The sequence below is a fragment of the Peromyscus californicus genome, unplaced genomic scaffold (assembly GCF_007827085.1).
Source record: "Peromyscus californicus insignis strain IS unplaced genomic scaffold, ASM782708v3 Scaffold_22__1_contigs__length_63687245, whole genome shotgun sequence".
Taxonomy (NCBI): Eukaryota; Metazoa; Chordata; class Mammalia; order Rodentia; family Cricetidae; genus Peromyscus; species Peromyscus californicus.
Window position 1 is genome coordinate 5,516,349 of NW_026294525.1, and position 24,854 is coordinate 5,541,202.

Below are 24,854 nucleotides of genomic sequence, written 5' to 3' on the forward strand. Positions count from 1 at the left end.
TTTTTAACTTTCAGATTCCTGTTCTCCCAAATCAAGGCCATCTGTTTGGGGTTTCTGTTATTAATTACCCCACTTCTGATACCAAATTCTATTTCAATTTTCCAGTTACTGTCTAGCAGTCTGCTCTAGGGCACTATAGCTTAAATAGCAATCTATTATTGATTACAACTCTTTGTGTACCCAAGAGTTTCTCTGATTCACATGGGGTCATAGGAAACCTGACTAAGGATAGAATGCCCTGATCACACAGTGGTAATTTGTATTGATCTCCAGCTTTGTTTAGGCAGGGCTATAGTCTGATGCTTTAGTACTCTCCCAGGAGGCCTTTTTTGTTTGATCACAAAGTGGAGGCTAGGTTCCCCTGGAGGACATTCTAAAAAGTGAAAGCAGAATTCTCCTTCCCACACAGTTCAGCCCCAGGAGTCACACAGCATTAGCCTAATCAAAGAAAGAGGGACTATAATCTGTCTGTCACTGTGGAATAGACAGTATTTCATGGCCAACTCTGGAGACACTTGGGGTGCTGTCCTAAGCTAAATGTATGTTACAGGTGAGAAAAGAGTGTCCAGATAGAATGTCACCAGAGAGAACGATAGGAAAACTGTATTTATCCCACATTCATACACTGAAGTCTTAAATGCCAGTACTTCAGAATGTGATCTTATTTAGAAGTTTAGTCAGATGTGGTTACACTGGAGTGATCCGGGTCTCTGGCCCAGTATCATCATCCATGTAAACGGATGATATGTGAACACACAAGGGCACACGGGAAGAGTATCAGGTGGAGATGGAGGCTGAAATGTGTGTGGAACAGACAATGTCAAGAAATGTCATGTGTCAGCAAACCCAGAAGCAGGTGGGGTTGGGCAGGGAGAGTGATTTGGATTATCTTAACAGCCTCAGGAAAAATAAGCCAGTGCCTTGATCTAGGCTCACAAATATAAGTTCTGTTTTCTAGGCCACCTGATGTGTGATAGTCATGGCTGCCTTTGGAAGTACAGACCAGTCACCATAGGCCTTTGGCTGAGCATCAGTCAAGGTAGGTAAATATGCACACAATGATTTCCCATGACTAAAATCTCCCGAATTCTTCAAAGATTGAGACCAATAGGAGTGATCTATTTTACGTATACAAAATTTTCTCAAAAAAAAAAAATAAGATTTTTTTTCTAAGACAGTTGTGACTACCTCTCACTCCAAAATTTCACATGCTGTACTAAGGAGCCTAACATCTGAGTGTGTGGCTGTGACTCATGTGTATGTGTGTGTTTGTGTACACTTGCACATATATGATGTCTGTGCATATATGTTTGTGTGTGTGTGTGTGTGCACGCGCGCGCGCGCGTGTGGGTGGTGTGAGCACATCCACACTCAACAACCTGCACTGGAAAAGCTTCCAATATCAGCACTGCTGTCATTTTATACCGCTTATCATGAGACACACACACAAATCACTACTTCTGCAAGGTACACTCCTCCACAAGTCAGGATTATTCAAGTGTGTGGCATTGACACCGCACATGTACGGGTTGCCAGTGGTCACTGTCATTTGAGGAAAGCACTAGAATTTAGAAACTCCTTTATTTTGGTGACCAAGAGTTCTGCTGTGCTAGTTTACCTCAGAAGGGTTCTGCTCCCTCAGGCTGGTGCAGCACACTGAACCTCCCATCTAGATGCTAGAATATGCATGAGGAGGTGACAAAGATTGATCTGTCCATGGAGGACTGAAATGTGAGCGTCTGCTGCCACAGTACTAAAAGGAATTAGACTCATCAGCTGGAGTGATTCATAATGATGTCTGTGTTTGCTCTCAGAATGCTAAGGGAATCAACCACCCACTTCATCGTCAAATGAACTTCTTCATTTTACCCTACGCCCCCCCATTCTCTCAATATATAGATTTTTATATAGATATATCTCCAAATGGTACCACCAGCTCAAGCAAAGAAAAATTATAATGAGCTAATATTTTTTAATGAATGCTAGTTTCTATGCCTGAACTTAGGAGCATAAATATCCCTTTTAAAGTGATACTGCCTGCAAATAAGATCAAATCAAATTCCAGGGCACTTTGTTAATGAAAAGTATCGATTTTGATACCATTTGGTCCAAACCACTGCCAATTTCCATGTGTTTGCCATCCTTTTAAACAATGAGCTTATGCCATCAAGACCTGAAGGTGCCCTTCCATATCTCTTTCACAGTGGCTCACCCTGCTCGCCTCGCAAAGCTCCGGGTCTCAGCCCTAAGTCTCTTCACACCTCTGTCCCATGGATCTCTGTCACTCCAACAGCATGGAAAATCACCTCTAGGCAGACGGCTTCCCGACCGTCATCTCTCCAAAGCGCTCACACACAGACGACTTCTCCTTCCTGGCCTGATCTCTCGCTTTCCTTGTTCTTCTTTTTCTACAGCTTGAAATTTGCAAACCTGCTGTCAAAGTATGGCCACCTTTGAAGAACCAAGATATATCCAGGTCATACTTTCTAACTCCCCTGGCCTGGGGTAACCTCCATACTGTCTCATGACCCAGATACATTAGCTGTCATGCTTCAATTCTAGGAGTACAAGTCAATGTCCCCACAGGGTGTTGCAAGAGAATGCAGGCTGGGGAGGTGCTGGAGCAGAAGTCGACTTGGTCAAATAAGTGCAACCCATCAGAGCTAGGCCAGTGACTATGGAAAATCAGAGAAATCATTGAGTCAATTCACTGTGTGTGTGTGTGTGTGTGTGTGTGTGTGTGTGTGTGTGTGTGTGTGTAAGATTGTAGAATAGGCTGGGCTGGCTGACTAGGGAGTCTGAGGGATTGGCTTTTCCCCACCTCTACAGTGTTAGGGTTGCAAGCATGCTCCACCACTTCTGGATTATGTTAATGTGGGTGTTGGAAAGGGAACTGAAGCCCTCAATCCTGCATGGCAGGTACTCAGCCATCGCCCCAGCCCAGCTCCATTATCCCCTTCAGCTGTAGTTACAGACACACGTGACACCTCGTGGGACAACTGAATTTTTTATTTGAATCTCGCACTTATTTGGCTTTAGATTTTTGTCTCCCCAGTTAAATTATCAATTTCCAAAGAAAAGATGACACAAAGGTTTTGCTTAGACACTGCTGGCTCTTTCTGTCAACTTGACATGAACCTAGATACATCTGGGAAGAGAGAATTTCAGTTGCGGAATTGCCTGCATCAGATCGGCCTTTGGGGTATGTTCTTGGTTGCTAATTAATGTAGGAGGTCCAGCCCACTGCGGGTGGTGCCCACCCTAGGAAGGTGGGCCTGGCCTGTATAAGAAAACTAGATGAGCAGGACAGAGGAAGCAGGCCAGTGAGCAGTATTCTTACATGGTTTCTGCTTCAAGCGTGTGCCCTGAGTTCTGCCAGGGATGGACTATAACTTGTAAGTTGAAATATATCCTGTCCTGCCCAAGCTGTTTTTGATCAGTATTTTATCACAGAAACACAGAAAGGGCAATTAAATCATATTTCCCCAGAAGACACTTGGAGTTGGTTCCACTCACCCTCAAGACTTAACCATCTATGCAGTCTTACTATCATACAAAGGCGGCACTAAATTGAGTAACCGTGGTAAAATGTAGAAGAGAGCTTCCCCTGGGGGCTGTTTGGACAAGTAGAGAAGGGAGTGTGCCAAGCATATGGACTTCCTTGACAACAGGAGGAGGAAGAAGAGAAGGAGGAAGGGGAGGGGGAGGAGGAAGAAGAGGAGGAACATTGGGAGAAGAAGCAGTAGTATTTTAGAATAACCCATATTGAATGAGTTGCCTTTACTAACATGTGACCTAAGGACAGGTCTATGTTCCCTTGTGGACTAGAACATGACTCCATAAGCAACACTATATAAAAGTGGCCATTGTATTGGAAAACAGGGGGATTGTGCTTGGCAAACAGTATCGGTATGTGTCTGGAAAGGTTGATGTCTGAAAACAAACAAGCAGGATACTGATGATCTCCAAGCAAGGATGTGCCATCCTATAGAAGCACTGGGTGCAGAAATGCCAGTGTGGGTGACCGCTGCTCTGCAAGGTAAAGGGAGCCTTTGAAAACTAGATGTCAAAGTGAATGATTCCTTCCCTGCCTACTTGCTTTCTTCATTACACAGATGTGTGTGGCTTGGTCAATTTAACAAAATGAGTTATTTTCTGTGGTCAACACAATGGAAACCTAGCATAAATCAATCACTGTTGGTGTAACGTAACTAAATAATAAGAGCCCGGGAACAGAAAATGAAAGAGGCTAAAGCAACATGTTTTTAGGAGAGCAGCGAAGTCCAGAGTGGAGCAGGACAGGAGAGGCCAAACCTGAAAACCAGCTCTCTTTCCTCACCAGTGGGTTCTGGAACTAGCCAATGGCACAGACACTCTGAGGAGGCAGTCCCTCAGCACTCTGCTAACACGGCACCCCACAGTTGTGACGATAACAGACCTGTAATATGTGCGATTTGTTGAATAGTTGGGCTTCTTATTGCATAGCCTAGATGGTTTTTTTCCTATATCCCCCCGCCTCCTTCCATGTCTTCATCATCTGTTAGGCTGGGATCTCTGCTGTAATTATGAAGAAAGTTGTTCCAGTGTCTAGCTGAGGCCCCACTGCATTGCTGGAGTGATCACTCATGATGGCAGAGGCTGGAAGAATACCGAGAATGGCCAAGAGGAGGGAAATTTCACAGACATATGGCCTGCTTGCCACCTGAGGCAGAGGGACTCTGTCTTTCATTTTAACACATAAAATATGTGTTGAGATGGTGATATTTTTCAGGCATAAATCTTGAACACTGAAAGTTCAATCTTGTTCTCTCAACTCTGGAGTTATTTCAGGCTATGCCACCACCAGAGGCTCCAGTACAACACAGGACATGTGGGATTTCAGAAGGGGAGGCCAGGAGAGCCAGGAAGTCACCACCAAGGAAAAACTAGTAAATTTCCATCAGCTGTCTGCAAGACTTTTGTATCTTGGGTTAATTACTGTGACAGCTAAGGAGCAGAAACCGCTAAGCAATGAAGGAAACCACAAGATCAATCACATCAAGTCCTCATTTGAAAGAACCCGTGATGACTCCTTGCCACAGACTCATGCAGTGGGACCTAAGCCACATTGTTATTCTGCTTGCTGTTCTAAAACTCCAGGATACAGAGCCTACTCAGACCAGATCACTCCCATTCAAACAGCACTCTACCTTCCAAATGGTATGCAATGAGACAAAACTGACCCTCTGCGTCTTTTACTCTTCCAAAGAAACACATTCTTAATAAGAGTTTGAAACACTGGGGATAATAAATAGATAAAATTGGCAAAAGTAGACTAAAGCAGCAATCACAGATACTGCATGGGTCTATACTAGGTCCTCTACGTGTATGTTATTGTTGTTTAGCTTGGGGTTTTTGTGGGACTCCTAACAATGGGAATGGGGATATCTCTGACTCTTTTGTCTGCTCTTGGGATCCTTTTCCTCCTACTGGCTTGCCTCGTCCAGCCTTGATATGAAGGTTTGTGCATAGTCTCATTACATCTGTGTTCAGTTAATATCCCTCGGAGTCCTGCTCTTTTCTGAAGGGAAAGAGAGGAGGAGTGGATCTGTGGGAGGGGAAATGGGGAGGCTGGGAGGAGTGGAGGGAGGGGAAACTGCAACTGGGATGTATTGTTTGAGAGATGAATAAAGAAAAAGAAAAACAAAGACTGTCTAAGTGCCGCATTCAGTTAGCTAGTATAGCTGAACATTTGAGATGGGAGAAGAAATGATTGAGCCAGCCTGGATCAAGGATTAAGCTCTTTTCCTTAATTGATCTATTAAGTACAATCCAATCTTGACCTTCTGGCTATCTACTCATCATTTCACTGCTTCTTCTCCAGTGAAGAACATAATTTCTGAAGTCGCACTCAAGGGTCTTTTTACAGGTTCCCACAGACACCAAATGGGAAGGAGTCAGGGCAATAGGAAGGATCTCGGGTCTAACTTCCATCCTCCCATCCGGATTGCACTGGTTCAGTCTGATGTCAATTTGGTGAGACTAAGAAACAGCCAGGAGGGTGTAACCCACAGGTGTAATTGATGGGTCATTAATCCCTCCATGGTGTCATGCTATCATAGCGATACTCGGAGGTGGAGAAGAGTAGAAGGTGGAATAATTGGAAGAAGAAAGAACAGCACTGGGGGTCAGATGCTGATTGTGCTCTGAGCTCTTTCCTTGCTCCTTTTTTAATTTTCCTCCTTCCTGGGCAGCTCTACTCCACCATGCCCTCCCTGCCGTGATGAATAGATGTAGTGGGTAGCTGTTCCAGCTTTGACCTGGAAGTACTACTTCCATTGAGGGCTTCCAGTAACTGTCATGCCTACGAGGCAGGGCCAAGACAGGAGCCCTTAAGACCCAGATCTGGATATGCTGGCTCTCTTGGTTCCTGGTGATCCTGGACGCTGGATGTACACCGAGCAAAATTCTCCAGAGAACACCACTGGACTGCACTTCACCTCTCCCGGACCCTGTAAACTATCCCTTTACTTGTAAGTTATCCCCCAAAATAAGCCTCCTTTTTAACCACGTGGAGTTGCCTTAGTACTCCCACCAACAGACAGACACCTCTGGGACCATGAATCAAAATCAGCCCTTCCCCTTTCGTTGTTTCTGTCACAGAGACAGGAAACATAATGGAGACAAGAGAGACTCATTCCTCTACAGCAGTGATTCTCAACCTTCCTAATGCTGTGACCCCTTATTCCTCAGGTTGTGCTGACCTCCCCCCAAACCATAAAACTGTAATTTTGCTACTGCTATTCATCATAACTGACATGCAGGATATCAGATATACGATCCCTGCGAAAGGGCCATTTGACCCCAAAGGGGTCGTGAACCCCAAAGACTGAGAACCTCTCTTTTACAGCTTCTACTCATCTTCAGGGAAAAAGAACAAATGAGCCCCTCTCACCCCTCCTCCTACCCACACATACTGACTGGGCCTCTGACTGGATGCTGTGGCTTCACTGAGGTCTGTGGCTGGCAAGTGGGGAGCACAGCCTCGTGATCAAGCCGGGTTACTGTGAGTTCAGCACCATGTGTTGCTGGTCAGAAGACCCTCCACCTCTAAGTAGACACTGGCTGGCAGCCCCATAACCTCCCTGTCAATTGCACTCAGCCGACTGGTTGCACCGCGTAGCTTAAGAGCCCGTTCTGGACATTGGGTAAAGCACAAAAAAAAAAAAAAAAAAAAAAAAAAAAAAGCCATAAAATGGAGTATGGACCATCTTTCTCTAAACCGCAGAATTTACTCAAATCTAAATGGGCAGGAGTTGCTGGAAAAGGGCTAGGGTTAGAAGGAGGACAACCTCAGAGCAAACTGCCAAACTTTGTGTTTTAATTCTTGATGTTAATTGTCTGGTAACTAAGCTTCCTGGATTGAAGTAATACGACTTAGGTAACAGCCCTCAGTGGCTTGTTGGGGCAATTTGAAAATATCATTAAGGAGACACATCATACAATAGAGTATGGCAAAAGTGTGATGATCACTGGAGATTAAACCCTCAAACATCATGTGGCCCCCACGGTGTACAGTTCCTGCTCAGTTAACACTTGGCTGAAAGCTGAGCTTCTATTTTAGACATAGAGGCCTGGGAGTCCTCTGTCAGGGTTTTAAAACATCTTGTATATTCTCAAAAGGCACATTCTGATGCAATGACCTTCACAATAGAGATGAGATGGTATTCTTTTCACAATGAAAGAACACAAAGAAAGGAAAATTCACCCAACCTCTTGTGACTCAGACCAAAGCACTGTTTTGAATAATTCCAGTCTTCTAGTTAGAGAGTTGGGACAGTTGAGGGCACACCAACACATCAAGTGTATGAACAAAACACCAAATGGACCAACAACACACCAAGTGTATGAACAACACACCAAGTGGACCACTTTGGAGTCCATCTCACATATTTCTCTCAGTTGCTCCTTTTAGCAGATGTCAGGGCATCTTTTCAAGTTAATACCTGTATCTGACTCATCACTGTTCTTATTTTACAGTGTTTCACTGTTTCCATAGGCCATGTAATCATGATTGTACATCACTACATTCTGTGACTTTTTTCTATTATAAATAATACTGCCATTCCTATACCTGGTTAGCTTGGTGTACCTAGGTCCTCTGCATCAGAAATGATACTAGAAGTTTGCCTCCTAAGACCAATATTAGGATGCCTTGAACTGGTGACATAGATTGCCTTACAGCAGGGTGTTCCCGTGCCCTGGGCCCTCTGACTTGCAAAAGCACACACTTTATTCTGGGACTCAATTCTATGAGTTTCTGAGAGTGTCAGAACTTGTGCCAGTCCCAACTCACCTGCACCAACATGTGCCAGGAATACTCTCCATTCACCTAAATGTGCTCTAAGGTTTCCAGTTGGAGAGGGATGATGGCTTTTACTCTATTTTTAGTTCGTTTTTTTAAAAAAACCATACATTAGTTTATGTATAGTGATGCAATTTACATATTAAATAGCACCATAACACAATGATTTTCTTTTACCACTTTAAAAAAATAATAATAATGGGGAAATTTTAAGGTTAGAAAACCTTTTCTCTTAGAACAATTCATTTTAAAACTCATGTTTACTAAGTGGGTCAGTGGGACAAATGTTCTCAGTGACTCCTGGTATCCATGTCCCCCAGCACTAAGGGACAATGGGATGCAAAGGAAAGCTCCACTTCACAATCACTGCCTCAGACAAAGAACAGGTGCCGCGCTCTGACAGAGGCAAAATGACTCTTGCTTCTTCAACACACAGGAAGTTGAGTTCACATACCCACCATGGGGGCAGAAGGGGGGCAATTGTTCCAGAATAGAAAACAGAAAAAAAAAGGCTTGATTTCCTTTTTTCTGATTCCTGGGTACTTTTGCCTTCCATTCCATCCTTCCTCACCACCCAATGTCACTCTCTCTTGCCCCTTTTCCAAACTGTGTGCTGTACTCACACTTACACCTATTCACACAGACACCTCTTACATCTGCTTACGTATATACATGCTTACATTACAGACTAGGATCCTCTGAGTGAAAACATGTGTCTTCTTTTTCTTTCTGAGTTTGGGTCACCATGATTAATACAGGTCCATCCATTTTTCTAAAATTTCCATGATCTCGTTTTTCTTTATAGCTGACTAATATTCCACTGTTTATATGTATCACATTTTCCTCAGCTATTTGTCTGCTGATGGACGTCTAGGCTTTTGCCACACCCTTACTATTGTAAACAGAGCTCTGACATTTTCTAGTTCTTTGCTGTTGTTTCTGGGGACGTTACCTTTGTGAGCTGAAGAGAAAAGTACCCGTGGAGTGTGTAAACATGTAATTTAGCTGACATTTGGCCCAGAAGTTCATGTCACACTCATTGTCATTAACTCAGCGTGATCAGATTTGAGTTCATAATATGTAATTTGAATACATGCACAACTATACTAAGTATTTATTGCCATCTCCAGGGGTCCTTTAATATATATAGATGTCACCATCTCTGAAGTCAGTAATTGAAGAACCTGGGAAAATTCATTTGGCTGAAAATGTGAAAATTTAAACATCTCTAAACAAAGGTTGTTCTTTTTTTATTTATTTATTTTTGGTCATGCCAATCTGAGACTCTGTTCTCATGGTTATCAAATACTGTTTAACATTGATATTCAAATAATTGGATCTGTTTTTAGCTTTTATGGATTGAAGAAGAATTGAAGCCAGTGCTTATGGAAATAATTGGATCTTTCTATATACAGGATTTAGCCGTAATTATGTGCATATTGTTACATTGTCCTCACGGTCGCTAATGACTCAGGAGCCTGTTGCTTCATACCAGTGCACAAACATGCAGAGCAAAGCCAGAAGGTCGGCCTGGAGAGTCACTCTGTTCGAGGCAGAATTACCCCCCTGACAGCCCACGGGGCAGAATGTGTTCTATAGGGTCTTTTCAAAGCATTATTTTGATTTGCAGCCATGTTCTCAATTGTAAAATAAGTGTCCAACTGCACAAAGTATCAAAGAAAAACAATCAAAGAGATCCTTTGCCAAGTATCCATCAGCCTTCCAAGCCATTTCTCCTAGAGTTCCTTCTGATTCATCCTACCCTGTTGGGAAAATTCAATAAAATGAGCAAACTAATGTGATTTTTTTTTTTGTCTCTAAATGTTGAGATTGAAGCAGACAGATTTAATAGTGGCATTAATTTGTTATGCTCTGGGAGATTAATGTATATGAACCCTACTTCCCATGGACCGCCAGGAATTAGGCAAAAGAGTATCCATGATGGAATCTCCTGGAAGAGAAAGACAGTCAAAAGAAATGCTTTCCCTGGGTTCAGATTAGGATTCCCCGTGACATGCCTAGGAGACGCTGTATCCATTACTTTCTATTGCTGTGATAAAAACACCACAACCAAGGTAACTGACAGAAGGCAACCTACAGAAGGAAGGGTTTATCTGGCTTGGGGTTCCAGAGGCTTAGAATCCGTAATGGTGGGGACAGCATGGCGGCAAATGGCAGGCACAGCAACTGGAACAGGAAGCGAAAAGACGACATCCTCCACCACAGAAAGAGGGACCTGTTACTGGCACATGGCTAGGACAGCTCTAACCCTGCCCCTGGTCATGTGCTTCCCCCAACAAGGCCACACCTACTACCTCTCCCCAGATAGAGCTGTCAACTGGCGATCAAGTGTTCAAATACCTGAGCCGATGGAAGACTTTCTCGTTCAGACCATCACACATTGCCACGTGCTGCTGTGGAGCTCAGACAGGGCACCGAAGTGTCTGTTGTTCAAATCACAGTCACTCAGCTATGAAAGAGAGAGGCTGGGAATTCGGCTATGAGGGAACACTTGCCTAGCATGCACAAGGGCCTTAGGTTCGGTCCCCATCAAGAAAAATACGAAATTTAGAAGAGATAGTTTGACTATAGATAATTGAATGCGGTCTGAACTTCAGTGGCATTTCCACACATGCATAGTTCAGATGATACTCAAGACTCTTAGATTTCACAGTTCTCTGTGTTCCTTGTAAATGTTACAAGCTCATGTCTTAGGGGATTGAGCCTACAAAACCATGTATAAGTAAACCCCCCTTCTCCCTACATCCTCCTTTGGTTCTGAAGTCATGGATCAGTCTAGGCCAAGAATGGCAACAGAAACAGAGGCCAGCCTCCCTCACACTGTGTTAGTGTTTCACAGAGTGATTTCCTCTGGTGATACCTCCTGAGTGTGTAAAACATGAAAACTGAGATTCCAAACAAAAGCCACACACAGCAAACACCAGCTCTTCTTCCGAGCATTCCCAACAGGACCTAGGTTTTCTTCACTTCTCTGGTATGACTAGAGTCTGCCAGGCCCTTCTGTGTATACATCCTCTGTCCCACCTCTTTGTAGGTAAAATGTCACCACACTGAGTCTGAGGCTGTATGGGGATACCCTCACTACACACCAAACTGAACTAAGGCCAGACATCAGGGCTGAGAAAACCCTTGCTTGGTAGGTCTGAAAGGTCTCCGAACTCGAAGTCCCTGTCCCCTTCCATCAAACCCCGAGGTCTTCCCCGCTTCCAGGACACACCTGAAAAGCTCTCCCAAAGCCTCTCAAAGCTAAGGGTACTGAGAGAGGAAATGTAATGTATACCCTCTCTCTTTTGATCCCATCTAATGCCCTCCTTTAAATACCAAGGTATTAACAGATAAACCATGCGGAAATGGGTGAATAGATGATTTGCTTCTTCCTCGGCATTACATGGGGGATTGGACTGGATTAAAATTTCATCATTTATCTTCCACAGTCCCCAAAATCCAGTGTTATTTTTACCATTCTACATAAGCCAAGCCGATGTGCTTACATGACTTAGCCTTTTAGGCTGTGAAATCCATTTGCTTTATCCATTATACTTCCAAGACTGATACAGAGCAAATGCATAATAAAATCTAGTAATTATACAGGAAAAAATGCCCTGCCTAGGTAAGACTAGACTTGAAGAGAGGTATACTGTACTTATTTTAACAGGTGTGTGTGTATGTGTGTGTGTGCACGTGCACACATGCCTGTGTATATATGTTTGTGTGTGTGATGTCAGTGTGCCCAGGACTTTGCCAGGACAAAAGTGTGATCTGATTGACTGATTGAGTTATGCTATGTGCTCAGCCTTGAACAAGGCCACCTGTGCTCTGACTGAACTCTACACTGTCTGCTCTCCCCCAGCTGTTGACTGAATTAGAAATGTGGGGGGTGGGGTGGCACACTTAGTAAAGTCCTTCAGGCAGAAAGAATTCCCCTCATATCCAAGCACATGGACAACATTCCCTCAGAATGACAAGAATGGAAATAAACCCATAGGCACTGTGCTGCTGAATGTTTCTGTACAAGTCCTAGAAGTTTGGAAGTCACTCTCGATATTGAGAGCAGGGATAACAGATGTTTCTGGATCTTTCAGATCTTCCTTTTAAAATCTCCTCAAAGACTAAATGAAGCATCTAAACATTTTTTTTTACCCTTAGAATGAAAGTAGTTGATAGCAGATGTTTACGTCTTGGCATTCTTATCATTGATGAGAAAATAATTTTGGAGGTAAACCCATCATTTCCAAGCATACTTCCTATAGAAAATCTACATACCAAATGTAGATTTAAGACACCTGAGAACAGAATAAGAACCTTGATGTGCAGACACAAGGCTCGAGGATGTGATCAGTTCCATGCTAACGTAACAAGAAGTACTCTGAAACAAATCTAGGCATACCATTAGGCTCCACAGTGTCCCTTCTACCAGGGCTCTTTATCTGGACCTGGTGATTTCCTGGCTCCTGAAGCCCACTGACCAGGAGTTCACAGGAGGGAAGACAACAGTCTCAGTAGCTTCTCTGTGGAAAGGAGACCCAGCGGTCTGTTTCCTGTGGGATGCTTGTGTCTATTCTCAGCACATGAGAGCTGCGGTCAGCTGCCCATCAGCATCTCATTCCAAAGCCATTCTTAAATTCCTGGGGGGATTTGAACACTCCTCCACAGGTGTGTGTGTCAGAGTTTCTTTCACTTGACTGACTAATAACTGCTCTACCACAAAAGAAGATGGGACACAGTGGTTCTCAGTGGGGACATCTTTTCCTGGTAGTCAGGAAGTGAGCTGTGGGGGAGGGGGATCAGGTCTCCTCAGCCTTATAGGCTTAATATGTGCTTTCTCTCCTCATTCATTCTAATTTAAGCTTTCTTTTTATTTAAAAAAAATTACTTCCAATCCCTATTCTTCAGAAACATTCTCAAGGAAAAGAGAGAGCCCTCCCTTCCTTCCTCAGTGTGATTTGCTCTTGAGCTCTTTGTGGTTTCATAGCTAGAGACTCAGTAAGTCATTTGTCTTTTTGTCCATGTTCACTTCTAGTATTTTCAGGAGCGGCATGTCTGGGAAAAGGCTCGAACATTTTTTGATCTACTGACAAGAAGAGCTGTCCTGTCTGAAAACACAGCTTCTGATGCTGTCACGGACACAATGACAAAGAAAGGGAAAGTTATTTTTTTGTTTGGTTGGTTTTTTGGTTTTTGGGTTTTTTTTCTGCCACAAGACTACCCAAAACTAAGCAATGCTTTATGGACAAGACAGTGAGTGATGGTGCGTGTTCATGTGCCCAGACACTGAGTCTCCATGGCTTCTGGTGGCAAGGTCCTGAAGAAACAGTCCTACAGAAGAATTGAGGACCCTCCTGTGACCTGCTTGCAAAGAGTCCTCTGGCTCCTTTTGCTCCCTCACTGACAGATGGCAGACAGATTGAAGACTGCTCACTGGTGGAAACCACCATCCCAGTCCCAAATTATCTGCTACCAATAAAATACAAAAAGGGAGCTGGGAGGATTGCTCACTGGTTAAAGCACTTGCTTTGCAGGCAGGTAGACATGGGTTTGAAACTTCGGGACTCATGCAAAGCTGGGTGTGGTCATTTCCATGTGGAATCACAGCACGCCCTGAGAGGTAGGAGGTGGAGGCTCCCTGGAAAGTCATAAGCCAGCTGGTTTGGTATACGCAATGAAAGAGAGACCCGTCTCAAAGTGGAAGAGGAGAACCAGTACCCAGGGCTGTCCTCTGACCTCCACACACACTTGATGTGGTACACACACCCATACTTACACACATGCACATGCTGTCACCCATATACGTGTGAATAAACATACATAGACGTGCATACACAACACACACACACACACACACACACACACACACACACACACAAGCATGCCCTCACCCTTACATATGAATAACACATATGCACATAGACATGCATATACAACATACACACACACACACATATAGACATGCATACTGTGGGATGTCTTTCTATAAGCTGTGAACTGTGAATATGTGTTGCTCTGATTGGTTGATAAATAAAATGCTGATTGGCCAGTAGCCAGGAAGGAAGTATAGGTGGGGCAAACAGACAAGGAGAATTCTGGGAAGAGGAAGAGCAGAGTCAGGAGTCGCCAGCCAGGCACAAAGGAATCAAGATGACAAGGCAGAATTGAGAAAAGGTACCAAGACACATGGCTAAACATAGATAAGAATTATGGGTTAATTTAAGTGTAAGAGCTAGTCAGTAATAAGCCTGAGCTAATGGCCCAGCTATTATAATTAATATAAGCCTCTGTGTTTTTATTTGCGGGACAGGAGTGGGAGAGATTTGTTCCAATCGCTGGCTGGGCGGGACACAGGAAAACTTCTGACTACATACGCATACACAACACATACACACACACACACACACACACAAAAAAAAAAATAAAATAAAATAAAATAAAATAAAATACAAATCTTGCACCTGCTTGCTCAAAAATGCCTCAGTTGCAGGCCTACCTCAGCAAAGGCAGCAGCAGAAGTCACTATTTGCCACGTTGATTGAGAGGCCGGGTTGGACGCTACGATTTTGCCAGATTTCTTACAAGGGGTAAATTCGACCGGGAGCTAAATATAAAGAGTACTCCTGTGCTAATTTAGCATTTATGGCCGTCACAAAGTTACTCTGTTCCTCTCTTAATGCATGACCCAGAAATATAACTCCTCATTAAAATATTTATCAATCTCACAACACGGTAATACAGCCCAACAGTTAAAATAAGTACAAAATATGTCCAAAATACTCATGAGTCATCTCCAATAAAATAGCCCAGATGAAATTATTTTCCAAGTTAGCTACGTCTGCAGTTGGGCAGGTTTGCTGGGTCGGCTTCCAGGGCTCACTACATTGATTCTCTTAATAAGCTGATCTTTGAATTTACAAGCTTTTAGTTTTTAATAAAATATATGAAAGTAGATGGGGCACTAGTTGGAAAAAAGGAGGACTGGAGTGTTGGGAGGGGATGAGAAAGGACAATGCTGTGCACATGGTAAAATCCTCAACATGCATGCATGAAAATGCCATAATAAACTCACTAGGTATAATATATACTAATTATACTAATAAAAGATGAAACACAGGAGATTCCTACATATTCAGAGTCAGTGAAAAGGTGAAGGAGAAGGCGCCCCTCTTGTGTGGGATGTGGAGGAGGAGCATCATCAGGCTTAAAACTGAGCTGAAGGAAGCAAAGTGCTCGACAGCAGGAAAGACAGAACTATTCCTGCAGCCACAAAGTGGAGGTATTAACAAATTCTTGTCTCTAAGATCTTATTATTTAGGAAGGCAACCGAGATACTGAGACATTCCATGTCAACACCAGGTCAATCCTCTGCTCAGGATTTCATTCATACATGTGAAGGATGTGAGCACAAGGCAAGCAAGTGAAAACCAGGGGCTCACACTGGAGCCTGGGCAGCTGCACAGGACAAGAAGGTGAACACACACAGGAAGTGACATCGACCCAGGACAGGTGCTGTGGCAGGCTTCCACATGGTACAGTGACAGCTGTGTGCCTGTGTCTGTACCTGTGTGAAGCTGTGTCTTTCACACTGATGTATAAAGAGAAGTGTGCAAGCCTTTGTCTCAACAGTAAAGACAGTGACCTTTGAGAGGAAAATCATGCACTGCTTCTGTCTTTTTGAAGTTTGTTTTCTGTATTGTGGGCGCATATGCATGATATGTTAAAAAAAATAAGGTTATTTCTCTGTGATAAAGCAATCAGTCTCTTCTAGAGAAATCCTGTTGAGTGAGCATCTCTATAGATGTAATTCTTGACAAAATGGGTGAAAACTGCAGAAAAAAACATTCAATAGTGAAAAGTCTACATTTTTGTGCAAACATTCAGTAATTTTCAGATCTATTATGGCACAGGGAAGTTCTTAGGAAAAGTCCCTGCAGTCTGTTTCAGTGTCTGCCCACTTGGCTCACTGAGAGGGACCCAGTCATTGTACGAGATGACATCACGTGAGATGGCACAGTGGTTTTACACATGCAGAAATTTCGGTAAAACACATATGTGTGTGTAGACAAGCATTGCAGGCCTTCATGCACACCTGTACAAAGGGGGCTGGGGCAGGAAGGACCAGAGAACTCTAAAGCTTCATATCTCAGATGCATCTCAGCTCACACGGGCCTTGTGGTCCTAACCCATAATCCTGAGAGTGAAACAGTGCTCAGTGGTTTTAAACTGCACATCCACAGAGGCATTTAACAGCAATCTTAACAGTGTTGGATTTATATAAGGTTTACCTGCTTCTGAAGACTGAAATAATAAGAACAATACTTACATCAAAGCATTATTTGCTACAACTGAGCACATTTGAAGTTGCTAACTCATCAAGCTGGACTTGCTGGTTAACTCTGATCTTAGAATGTTTTGAAATAATTATTGAAAATTTGAAGTTTTTCTAATATCACTGATAAAACATGATATTCCTGATTTAATCCTATTGTTTGTCTCTTGAGATAAATAAAAACACACAGGTGATCAGAGAGACAGCTCAGTGGTTAAGAGTGTGCACTGTCCTTGCAGAGGATTCCACGTGGATCCCCAGTACCCAAGCCAGCAGCTTCCAACTGCCTGTGACTCCAGCTTCAAGGGAGACTGAAGGCTGACATCCCCAGGCACATAAACTCACGTGCACACACAGAAATGTATACACATCATTAAAATAAAAATAAAATAAAAATGAGGCACACCGGCTGCCTTGTGAGTGCAGGTACCATCAGACGCACACTCACAAAGCCAGGGAAATCGAAGGCCCTGGTCCACACTCACAAAGCCACAAGGATGGGAACTCTACTTCACACCCATAACAAAGATGGTGGCTCTGAGCCATACTCATGATGCCTCAACAGCAAATCCAGGATGCTAGTCATGTCCAGAAAGATTGAGTTTATAATCCATGTGGGTACTTCGATTATGAGTGTTGATAAACTAAATAACACGAATGTAATGTACTATTACTACTATTCTTAGTAATTCAGCTCAAATGTAAGTGAACTTGCATTTTATCACCAATCCAATTACCAGGACTGATTTAACTCTAAATACATACTGACCAATAGACACAAAAGGTATGTGTGACTGTAAAAAAAAAAAAAAAAAAAAAAAATTGTAAAGCTTAGTGAATGCTTTCAATTGTCAGAAAATGCTTCGTAGGCCATTTTAAGCCAAGAAATACACAAGTTTTGACTGGATAAAAGAAGTCATCACTGACATTTTTATCCAATTTGAACAGTTTGTCTGAATGGAGTGGCCTGTGTTCATTGTACATGGTGGTGTCAAGGACTCTGAGCATGTTCATCCTCCCTACCCTTCCCTTCCTCCTCCTCCCTCTTCCTGATGGCCATCTCTCCCCATTTCCATAGACAGCCTCACTTCCGTGTTCATGACACATCTGCATGAGTGACTTTATGCATCTCTATAAAATCTTAGATCCACAAGGAAGCACAAGCATGCTGCGACTGTTTCCCCGACTTGGGCTGATTTCACTTAATATGGGAATCACCACTGGCATCTCTTTTCCCGATGTTTAGATGATTTTGTTTGTCAGGGTGGAATAAAGCTACACTGTGTATATGGAGCGCAATCCTATCCATCCATGTGCTGATGGATGTCCGGGCTGATCCCAGAACTTGGCTGTTGTCAACAGTGCTACAACAAACATGTGCATGGAGTTCTGTGGAGTGATGACTTCAGTTTGATCAATTTCAAGGTCAGAGCTACAAACAGGCGTTGGACTCTACATTTCATTATTCTTAGGTATATCTTCTAATTTGGAGACTCTTCATCACTGGGGGAATACTGCAGAATGAATGGCAGTGTTCTCCAGCTCTCCACTGGCATTGATCATGTACTGCTATCATTCTGTATGGCTTGGGCATGCACAGGTCTCTGCCCTGATCTCTATATGCTTTTTTCTCTGGATGTTAAGAACAAATTCACACAATACCTCTGTTGATGCAAGTACTGGCTGGAAGACTTACTGTGCCAATGAAGTATGAAGAGTGACCCTGACTAGCTCACGCTCTCATGGTATAGACTGTCTTCCCTCGGTGTCAGCTTTGAACATCAACAGGATAGCCCACAGTCAATTTGGGTGTGGAGAGGAGAACATGGTTTCTTGTGATGACCAAATCCCAGAATTCACTCTTAAGCTTCAGGCTACAACCCACTAGGCTCTAAGTTTATGTAATAATTAATTTGTATGGCTTTGCTAAGGCCAGCAGCAAGATAAACAGGACTGTCTTGGGAGGAGAGAGATGTTTGAGAAAGAAAGGATTGGCATAGATTCTGGGTCAGACTCACTGTAGAAAGCAGGTCATGCTATGTCTTTGGGGAAAAGAGCGGCTCTAGACCAACAAATACAGTATGGCAGTCCCTACTACATGGGAGACAATGTGCTAAGAATACACATGTAAGAAAACAGACCCTATAGGTTTCTTAAGGGAGTGGTCAGCTCACTTCCAAAGACAGATGATTAGATAATGAGTCACACGGATTGTGTGCTATGTATGGTGTGTGGTCCTAGAGGAGCAAAGTAGGCCAGGGAGCTGGGGCACGTGGTGGAGGCATCTCAGAGGAGGTGGCGAGCAGAGATCTATGGAAAGAGTGCTCTGTCATGGAAGCAGGAGAGGCATATTATTTCGATCAGAGGAAAGTAGACGCAGGGATGCCAAGGGAAGGAGGAGGAAAAAGATTCCTGGAGCCTGGAGAACAGGAATGGCATGGAGCGATGTTAAATAGTTCCGCTATAATTGCTGTAACAAACCCGGTTTACATGCAAATGGCTCAGTGCATTTACACCGCACTTCTTACAACTGTACTTGAGTTTTGGATTTCAAAGGAAAAAAAGTTTGTGAACCAAATCTTAAAGGGAGAAAAATGTATCTCTCAGGAATTTCTCAAAGATAACTAAAAAGGTGCATGTCATTCCCAGGGCTGAAGTTGATAGTAGAGTTTTTAATAACTCTAATTTGAAGTGCCACACCAAAACAGCGTATTCCCATGCACCTTGATCATGACTATGAAACATCTTCGAAGAGGCTCTATGCAAATGTTCTAAGACATATTTTTACAACAAAAATATAGCAACTATATAGTGGATGTAAATTGTAAAACAGATTCAACAATTGGCAGATATCACCCATTTAAAACATTCTCTGAATAGTTGTGAATGCATCTGTAAAGTGTGTACATCTCCTACATGTTAATGTGTGAAAACACCAGACTCCAGATAACCCCAATTAAAGAATAAGAAATACAATATTTTCCCTGTACCTTTCAGACCAAGATTAAAATCACTGCTCAGCCACCAGCTACTAGAAAGCATGAAGGAACCTGACATAACGCCTTTTGTGGATTCTGTCATGATAGTAAACACTCAGAGATTACTTTTCAAGGATGATGTTGAAATTAAGTGCTAAAATCACAACAAACCTGAGCCATAAATGAGCTCAAAATGAGATGCTTTGGGCACTCACAAGTGTGAAATAGTGTGAAATGTGTTGTCGGAACATCTGTGAGGAGTCGGGTAATAACTTAATTAGAAGTTGATGATGACAGTTGTCAGTTTCAAACTATGGCCACCAGGAGTGGATTCAAATGTCTTCAACAAGGTAGGATCGACTTAGTGAACCCTCAATAAGACCACAAGTGTCTGTTTACTTCTTCATACACTGTATCTTTAATGTGATTATTATTTATATTTAACATGCTTAGTTGGGCCAGTGGGTCCCTAAACCAGAAGGAAGGCCATGAGAATACTTGAGAAACTCATTTCAAATACAAATTCTAGGATTTCAGTTCAAGCTGATGCTTAGTTATCTCTCTACCTTCTCTGCCTTCCATATGGAATAAACAGAGATTAAACAGACAGACCTATGGACACACATATAGACATACACAGGGCACATACACACACAGAGAGAGAGAGAGAGAGAGAGAGAGAGAGAGAGAGAGAGAGAGGAGTACACACAGACACGCATGAATTAAATGCCAGCACACACACACACACACACACACACACACACACACACACACACACACACACACACACACAGATATGTGCACACATCAGTAACACATCACAGACAGGTGAGCATGCCAATAGTAGACAGATACTTAGTGGCATACTGAGTTACTTTAAGTGGAAAGGTTGAAATTGAGATGAGAACACAGGAACTAAACTCTCCCTATAAGTCTTCTCATAGAATTGCAAGGCTGGAGTCAACAGACATTAAGAGTAGGCTGTGGAGAACACTCCTAAGAGACTCTCACTCCCTCACAGACCCCTCCCTCCTTGAGTCAGTCACCAACAGTTAGTTGACCCTAACCCCCAACTTCCCCTTTATGATGACTATTCTTCGTTGTCAACTTGACTACACATGGAATGAACTAAAACCCAAATGGTTGGACACAACTGTGAGGGATGTTTCCTTAATTAAATCATTTGATGTGGGAAGACCCACTTTTAATATAGATCTTTTGAGGTGGGAAGATCCACTTTTAATCTGGGCCACACCTTCTGCTGGCAGCCTACATAAAGGACACAGAAGAAGGAAGCTTTCCCTCTTTGCCTGCTTGCCCTCACTCTAGCTGGAAAGCCAATTCCTTCACTACCATGAAAGCCTATTTCCAGAGTCTGCCTTATACTGAGAGATTGGCTGAAACATCTAAACTCATGGACTAAAAAACTAGATTCTTGGACTTTCTATTGGTGGACATCCATTGTTGGACTAGCTAGACCACAGCCTGTAAGTCACTTTAAGAAATCTCTTTATAGATGATAGATAGATAGATAGATAGATAGATAGATAAATAGATAGATAGATAGATAGATCACAGATAGATATAGTTAGATAGATCACAGATAGATAGATGATAGATAGATAGATAGATAGATAGATAGATAGATAGATAGATGATAGAAAGATAGATATAGATTCCTTTTATCAGTTCTGTTCCTCAAGAGAACCCTGACTGAAACATCGATAAAGAAACTTGTCTCTATCTAAGATCTCCTACCATTTGAGAGACACGAAGGGCAGAGAGACATTTCAGCTTCCCAAAGCCTTCTTTGTGTTACAACTTTGGAATTACAGCGATGGACTCCACCAAGACAGCAGAGCTGGTAGGCCAGTATGTGGTTCCCATAGCCACTGCAAAGGAAAGGTACAGCCCCCAGGACCAAGTGCAGTATCAAGGAGAAGTCCCACAACAGATACATCCAGAATTTGGGATGGTGCCACACACTCAGTGTATGAAGGGAAGGCAGAAGCAAAATACCATGTAGGAAAATAATTGCCAGGAATATGTAACTTAGTCAAAGGTGGGGGAAGCAGCAGGCAGTGGGACCAAGAATGAATTATCTGTCTGGAAGTCAGCTAGAGGATGGGGAGCAGGGAAGGACAGACACCACGGATGAAGACGCAGGGACAGCAGAAGATGATTTTCCACATCAATAGGAACTTGAAATAATTGGAGGAGATACACTGATCATAGCAGCTCCATAGTCTGCTTAGTGTGGCTCATACAAATCTGTTTCTATGGCTGCCCACTTGGTATTGGATAACCAATGGGGGGTGATCATCCCTCCCCTGGGAGTTGTTAATTTTCTGTGGCTCTTCATCTTGGGGTGAGGCTCTGTGAGATTTCCCCCACCAAGGCTGACAGGTCAGCTGGTAATGTCACTGGGCCCGTCCTTATCGGTGCATTTACAACACAGCTCCTGGAACTAAACTTGAGGGAACATTATGGAAGAGGGGGTGTAAAGATTCTAAGAGCCAGACGACCAGGAAGTTTGCTGTGAGGTATTGTCTTCTCAACATGACAGGGAAGCCACACCCCTGAAGCCCCCCTGAGATTTCCCAATGGTAGCCCCCTGTTTTATGGCCAGTGTTCAGGCCTCATTTCTCAGGGCACATGCCAGAAGCTCTGAGTTGAACATTGCAAGCTGTGCAGCTGACCCTCCTGCACCCAGCTCTATCACCAAGACTGTCTCCCTCTCTACCCAAGCTCACCCTCAGGACTCTGGCTAGCCTCTCCCCACCACAGGGCCTATCCTGCCTTCTTGGATTCTCTCAGTGGTCTTCCTAACTCAAATTTAACATCGTATGTGACGAATCTTATATTTAGTTATCTGGTTCAGTATCTGCCCCTGATTGTGAATGCCCAATAAGCACTTCTCAGCTTAGTTCCTTTTATGGACCCACTAAGGTCAATTCCTTACTTGTACTTAGAAGATCTAGTAATTGGTGAGGGGACAGAAAGGCATCTTGTGGGTGACTTGCCCAAGAGAGACAATTTTTCCATTCAGTGTATCTGTCTCCATTAAGTCCAATACAAAGGTAAGTGCAGTCCTGCAATAAACAGATCTGCTGGCATGGTCACTCATTTGCATGCAGAGGACATGACAACCTGGCAAAGGAGATGCTGCCAGTCCCCCGAGAGCTGGGTGACAAGGCCTCTCCGAACGCCCAGCTCAGAATTATTAATTAGTGCTCCTCAAGGATGGTTTGTTTGCACATCAGCCACACTGGTGTGCCATACATAATAAGACAGCCTGATTAGGCCTACTCATTAATTAACTGTCTTTGCTGTGAATAAACAGTGAAATCTCCCAGTCTGAGGGCGCCTCTGGCACAGCAATGAATATGCAGCTGTTGACATTCCCTTGACATGACTTGACGTCTTCATCAGTTAGCAGAGGCTCCCTCCCCAGGGACACCAGACACGAGCCACAGGAACAAGACACTGCCACACTCAGCCCTTCAAGTTATGTCACAGGCAAGTTTACAAATAATCCTAACTGAGAGTAAACAAAGAGGCGGTCTGCTCCTGCTTTTAACTTTGACCCTAGACCACCACTTCTGAGTGTCTGAGGCACCGGCGTGCTTTGGGTATACAAATTAGAACAAAAATAATATAATGCTTTTGCTTGAAGGAGAATGTATAGGTCTACCATTTTGTAAAAATCACTTAGGGTCTGGGAGTTGCCTCAGTGGGTAAGAACATTTACTACACAAGCATGAGGAATCCAGTTCGGATCCTTAACACCCATGTGAAAAAGGCAGGCATGGCTGGGCATGCCTGTAGCCCCAGCATGAGAGAATGTGGACAGGCAGACGCTGAAAGCCCATTGGCCAGCAAACCTACCCAACTTGGCAAACTTCGGGTTTGGTGAGAGAGCCTGTCTCAAGGGACTCAGGCAGAGTATGATGGAGCAGGACACTTGATACCCTCCTCTGGCCTCCGACCTCCTCTACAGCCACCTGTGCCTGCCTGCACACACGTGTGTGCATGCACTACTGGCACAAGTAAAAATACTACATTTCTAAAAAATAATTTAAAGGTCAATGACAAGCTTTTGCAAAAGTGTTTTCTAACTTTTTTTTTTTAAAGACCGTAACAAATTCCCTTGGAAACAACGGAGAAGATTGGCAGGCATTGTGGCTGTACCTCTTGAGACACCCAGCACTCCCAAGCTCCTGCCTACTAGGCTGCCTGCAGAAGCACTTTGGAAACTGTGGAGTACACCCAGAATCAAATGGACTGCTTTCTTTTCGTGGTAGTTTCACCCATGAACCTTGGTTACTCATAGTTAGGTTACCATGCAGCAAATCAGGGTAATTTCCTAGAATTGGAAAATCCTTCCCAGTAGTTGCTCCTTGGCCTCCCCTCAATGGTAGAATGTGACCTGGAATTATTTGTGAGTCTAATAAAGCCTACATCCCCGGAGTTGCATTGTGTTCAGTATTGTACCACATACCAGAATGAAATTAGAATAATGGACACTTAATATTTCTGAAGCTTTTATGATCATTACCTGCCTCCAGCACCCAGCCCCCCCAAGAAATAAAAGGCAAAACTGGGCGGGCTGGTTGATCGGGTCTCTACACTATTCTAGATACTTTAAATAAAACATGACAAACTGGTCACAGTGGCCATTTCTCACACTTGTACAGACTGAAAGCCTAGGATCAAGGAGCACCAGGTTTGGTGTCCCGAGGATTTACTCCACACCACAGTCTTACTGTGTCCTTATAAGGTGGGGAGGGCGAGAGGCTATCCCAGACTCTTTTATAAGAGTTCTAAGCCATCCCAAGCCCTAACCATCTCCTAACAGCCCCATTGCCCAATACTGTAACCTTGTGGTTTGGAATTTTGGCATTTGAATCTGGAGAGAGCACACGGAAGCATAGACTGATCAGTAGTCTGTGCTTTTCACAAACTGGAACACACCAAGTTCTGAAATGCTACTTGGTCAAGGGTGGGACTTCCTCTCAGGACCAGTCTCAATCAGTGCTCATCTGCCAGCACATTGTCCAAGTGGCAGGAAGCAGGAAGGCTGGATCAACAAATCATTTTGAGCAACAGTAGGATTGTGCTTGCCCTGAGTACAAAGAAACTCAACTGCAAGCCGACGCTTTATCCATGCTTTATCTGTGTCATGATTCTTTGT

The 24,854-nt window shown here is 43.4% G+C and overlaps 2 long non-coding RNA genes across 8 annotated transcripts in view; one reads left to right on the plus strand and one right to left on the minus strand.

The window, feature by feature from the left end:
• The window catches only part of LOC128118288 (uncharacterized), a 35,960-nt gene extending 30,360 nt beyond the window's left edge, over positions 1–5,600 (plus strand). For all 3 annotated transcript variants that reach the window (XR_008221116.1, XR_008221117.1, XR_008221119.1), the window contains 2 exons: positions 959–1,039; positions 2,205–5,600. This is a non-coding gene — a long non-coding RNA (uncharacterized LOC128118288). The remainder of the gene's footprint in view (positions 1–958; positions 1,040–2,204) is intronic.
• Positions 1–24,854, minus strand: part of LOC128118287 (uncharacterized) — a 450,954-nt gene that overhangs the window by 366,272 nt on the left and 59,828 nt on the right. The window lies entirely within an intron of this gene.